Source organism: Alosa alosa, chromosome 2 (genome assembly GCF_017589495.1).
Source record: "Alosa alosa isolate M-15738 ecotype Scorff River chromosome 2, AALO_Geno_1.1, whole genome shotgun sequence".
NCBI classification, from domain to species: domain Eukaryota; kingdom Metazoa; phylum Chordata; class Actinopteri; order Clupeiformes; family Clupeidae; genus Alosa; species Alosa alosa.
In genome coordinates, this window is record NC_063190.1 from 33,938,836 (window position 1) to 33,944,301 (window position 5,466).

At 39.5% G+C, this 5,466-nt stretch overlaps 1 long non-coding RNA gene across 1 annotated transcript; it reads right to left on the reverse strand.

Moving 5' to 3' along the window:
• Positions 1-590: 590 nt before the first annotated feature.
• LOC125291072 lies at positions 591-1,744 on the reverse strand. Its single transcript, XR_007192914.1, has 3 exons — positions 982-1,744; positions 715-841; positions 591-601 (listed from the first exon to the last, which is right to left on the reverse strand). It is a non-coding gene; the product is annotated as an uncharacterized LOC125291072 (long non-coding RNA).
• Positions 1,745-5,466: the final 3,722 nt, after the last annotated feature.

Below are 5,466 nucleotides of genomic sequence, written 5' to 3' on the forward strand. Positions count from 1 at the left end.
TTCTATTCACTAATATTTCAGAGATCAGTCCCTACCTTGAGTAACTCTCCGTATGTTAAATGCAGGTGCAGGTGCAGGGAGTTGAGGTGGTGAAGAGTGTTGCGGTCCTGCCCCATGGTGAGGTGCTAAGGGAGATAAATGGTTGTGATCTGTTAACCATGGTAGGCTGAGAGCTACAGGGCCAAACAATGGCAAACAAAAACAAATCTCTGGTCATGCTGGACATGAATTTGTATGTTTCAATATTTTGGTATGCACTATCTATATCAACTCCATGAATGGATTGACATTGAAATCAATGTGTTTCAATACAATCTGATAATAATGAATGAACTTTTCAGGCAATATTGCATGAATGCAGATGTTTTAACTGACAAAATATTTGGCTGAGATTTTGAAAGTAATGGATAAAGTATGCAGAAAATCTCAGATGGTAATGCAGATGCAATCTGTTGATCTGAAATGGAGTGACTACTGCTGTGTTAATATAGATGGGGCCACTGTATTCAATATTATTTCAGAGATCAGTCTTTACCTTAACAGTTTTCTCCAGGTTGAGGGGTAGTGACTCGCTGCCTGGCACTTTCGGCAGATGGTGGAGCTGGAGGAATAGATACAAAGAGAGGGAATGTCTTTAGCACTAAGAATGTTAACCATATCTCTAATATTAATATTATGATTTAGTTTTTTCAATGTTAAGAGATTATTACTTACTTTGCCAGTGCAATTGGCTTGGGCTTGAGGGTTCAACTGATATACCAGGCGAGTTGGAAGGTACCTCAGAGATGCAAAGTCACCATTTTCTGGCTCTTCACTGTCATCAGAGTCCCCGAAACGATGGCTGTTACATAACGATATCATTATGGTTATTGCAATCCCAAAATGTCCAAATATACATATAGTACAAGCATCTCTGGTCTATTTTGGAATGCTACGGGAATGTGTTCACATTACATTTTAACAACCCAGAAAGTATCTTACTTGATCAAGCAAAGCCAACAGAGGCAATCGTAACGTTAGATGCTAGAATCCAGCCGATAAAAGTTGACGGTGCAGAACAAACAAAATAGAAGATGGGGACCAAGTTCCATACAGTTAAGTTCCGTTAGCATAATAAATCACAAACCGATGCCAATAGTTGTCTGAACCGACTTAAACCGTGATTAAAATGCCGAGGCTTTCATTACAAAGATGGCAGATAGACACTAAAGTTACGTATGAGACCAAACTTGGCAAAATGCAAACGTTAATGCACAGCTAGCTAGAGGCTAGGGCTAAACTATTATCAGTGAGTCAACATGCTAAAGTTGTAGGTAGCTATCATAGCAGAGTGCTTCACTGACTTCATTGACTGAAATACCAGTGCCAATATCACCTTAATCAAGGTTTGCATCGCAAACGTGATTTCAATATATGTATAGCACTAATAGACATTAGCAATAACTTATGCAATTGCGCCTAGCAGCATGCTAGCTAGCAGCTATATGCCGCTAGCATAGTAGCACTATATGGATAACAGCGACACATTAAAACAGACAAGACCAGACTAATGTTAAATAACAATGTGTGTTTTTTAAATCACACTACCATAACATATTCTGCCGAAATTGCTATCCCATTTTAAATCAGATAGGCTACAGACTCATATGAGCATCACAGCTAACAATAACGTTAACTTTGCACAAACTGTTGCACAAAATGACAAACGTCTCTGGTTGCACTAACGTTAACGTTAGTCCTAATATCAAACAACTAATAAACATGATGATTATAAAACCACAAAGGCCAATGTTTAGCTTTTTGTGTCGCAATATATTAATAAATATCACTTACTAGAGAGGGTTCAGCAACCGTGTCCCAGCAAAAAAAAATATCCACTAGTATGACTCTTCTTGGCTCTTGGTGTACAGTCATGGTCAACCGTTACAGTAAATGCGCGTCCGCGCCCGCGGATCCGACATGGGTCCACTCAGGATCCGCTGTTTGACAGTAGAATTTACGGGGCCGCCTGGAGGCGGAGCTGATCCTCTGTGGGGCACCAAAATGAATGCGACAGTCATGCGGGTTTGGCGTCTTGAAGGCGGATCCGCCTAGGAGTCTACTGCTGTGTGGGTAGTTTGTTAGTTACAGTTTTGTCATAACTCCCTAATGCATTTTTGCATTTAGAATAGCCAGAGCGTGGATATCTCAATCGGAAAATTAAACAATATCGGGTGCCTATGGACTAGGCTGGGTGAACCCAGCCTGATCTGCCCGCTATTTATTTTTTGATTTCTTAAGATTGAGCTTGGTCTGATGAAAGCCAGACTAGCCATGGACCTCAGTTACACAATGCAAGGGAACATGAATCAGCCTATATTTGCACGAACAATAACGGACAAAAGCTCTTCAACTTTGGCTCGTTAAAATGTGTATGAACAGTCTAGCGACGCATTTCATCAAGGCCCATTTGGACATGTCAGTTATTTGCACCACTGGTTAGATGTAAAACAGCATTTCGTTTCAGACTACTGTTACTTAATTTGTGCATTAACAATAACGTTTCAGACTACTGTTACTTAATTTGTGCATTGACAATAAAGACTATTACATGAACTAAAAGATGACTAAAATCTTATGTAGAAGAAGAAACATTCACAAAAAATCCATCCATCCAAAAATGACCTTTGTTTTTTTGATAGCTGTTGAAAACGGCATGGAACTGACAGAGATGTTTTTGTTTATAAATACATAAAAATAAATAAATAAATAACATTATGCTGATACCTTTTGCTTTCCCCAAATACAATGTAGCCTACAGGTGTAAGTGACCTTTCATCAATCCAGTTGCAATGGATGAACTGTGATAAACTGCCCTACTTGTGATTGTTTAGAGATTTTAAAGGTTTTATAACAATGCTACATTTTCTTTGGCTATTCTACAATCTATTCACCTTTTCAGCACCAGTAGGCTACTTTCTGTGCAGCCAAGACACACACACTCAGGCATGCCAAACAAGCATACACAAAAGTTTCAAGAGTGGGGATGGAGTAAAATATGGAGACAAATTGAAGTGTGATTTATTTTCGCGGAATGGATGTACAGGACTGAGCGGCGGTCATATTTTGTACCGCTATGCGGTACATCTAGTTTAAGTCCACATGGAAGAAAATGGTGCAGGGACACAAATATTAAGGATACAGTAGAATACATTCCCAAACGTAAACTTAATCCTTTCCCCATCATCATTTTATACAAACATCTTCACAGTTCACACACCAGACACACAGAGTGAGAAACAAGAGATAGGACAGACACTAAAGTATCTGAATTGATAACAGATTTCAAAAATAATACTCCTCAATGATCATCTCCCTCAGGCCTGTCTCTATACAAGAGGGCTGTAGGCTCCTGCACCAAGTGAACAAAAAAACTGCACCTTGGCTGTCAGCAGATTAGGTAAACCCCATTTGTCTTGCATAATGAAATATAGTGAGTGTAGTCTGTTGAATTCCTTTCTCTTTTATATTTAACTCAAATGTTCACCTATTAAGTATATGGCAGCGTGAATTCCCCTGGCTGGCTTGACCTGTGAGTTGGGCAGAGTCAATCTATCATCATATTTCTGGCAGTCATCAACAGATCATCCAGCGGCTTATTATAGGACACATCTCCCAAGCCTAGTTAACAGGGGGAAGTATATCTCCTTTAAATAATAATAATAAAAGTTGAAACTGGAAAGTATATCTCCTTTAAATAATAATAATAATAATAATAATAAAAGTTGAAACTGGAAAAGAGCTTACAAACCATTTAAGGCTGAAATGGAACTGAATGTTCAAATGTGACATTCAGACAGCTATGGGGAAAAAAATCTAAAAATTAATTCCTACATTGTAAAAAAGTACGGTAATGCAAGTCTCGACTAAACATCCTTGGTTTTAGAGCTAACCTCCATCGAGAATGCACTAAGCACCCTCTAAGGGTAAAAAATAACAATGACCCAACGCCATAGTTACTTTGCATCAAGATAACAGCTTCAAACTCATTTTGATGCAAGCCTCTGACTTACAGTAGATGGATTAATTCTCAACATTGCCAAAAGTATTTAGTATTGCACTATACAGCATTGTTTTCACAGGTAGTAAGAGCATGAAGCTTTTCTTTCAGTTTAAACAGTGTTGAAAAATGACACAAAGGGGAATTCCTGCAGTGTTTATCTACTGTGTCTCTCCTGGTTAGTGCTGTCTGCTCATATGGCCAATTCAGTGTTTACAAATTCATTTTCTCACTGATTTAAATGGTGTGATGTTTCAGCTGCTTGACAATACCACTCAGTTCTGAAATTGGTCAGACACAACTCACTGTGACAGGTCTAACAGGGCATTCATGGGCACGGGGAAACCTTCCCAGTGAAAACAAGAGGTGGGAAACTGGGTCTAGATTTTGCTGCCCGAGTTCCCCCCAGTTGGGGGCTCGTCGTCACTTTTGTCATCACGCTGTAGTTCGTTTGTCGTCCATGTGGCCTTTCATGTCCAACGGTTTAAATGTGAACTTGGGAAATTGGCGTTTTTGTCACTTGAAAGCTGCATATCCTTCTTTCACAAGTGTCTTACACCATGTTCTTAAGCAGTTGTTTATTTAAGATTAGTGAGCGTGTTTTAACCTTTGTTGTGGCATCCATGTTGTTCACACAATGCGACACCAATGCAAATGAACACTCCCTCGCAGTTGGAAAACCAACATAACCACGGGGTCGGTCCCTGACATCCCACGTGCCATGAATGCACCATAAACACAGACACAAACATAGTGAAGATTTAACCAAAAAAAACACCACATCATCATTATTAAGATTGGAATTAATTTATCACACACGCCTTACTGCTTACAACTGTGCAGAGATTTACATATTTTCGTAAAATGTGAAATAAAGAGAGTCCTGGAACAGACTCGACAGACAGACAGGGAAGGCCCAGTGAGGACAGTCTTTTTTTACTCTTTCCATGGCTTGGGCTGCACTTTGCCAACTGGAGACAGGTTCCATGTGATTCCAGTGGAGGTCAAGACCTGAGGAAAACATTGCATACAATCATACATTAGGCTAGTCCTAGCAATACTACATACTTTTTTTATTTTTTTAAATAGGGAGTAATGCCATTTTTTCCCCAAGAGCCACTTACAAACTAACTTATCACAATATTACCAAATTATACATAACATCTAATACATTGACTTTATATAGAACTGGACATAGATACAGTCAATGCTCTAACACATGGGTTCCCAAACTCCATCAATGTGGGCCTCCCCTCTGAAAACAGTGACACCTCTGTGACACCTCTGCCATCAACCTTCAGCGCCTCCCCTCAAATTATTTGCCGCCTCCCAGGGGAGGCGCGCCTCACAGTTTGGGAACCTCTGATCTAACATTATGGTAGTAATCATAACGTAATACTCACATATGCCCAGACTGAAACACAAAA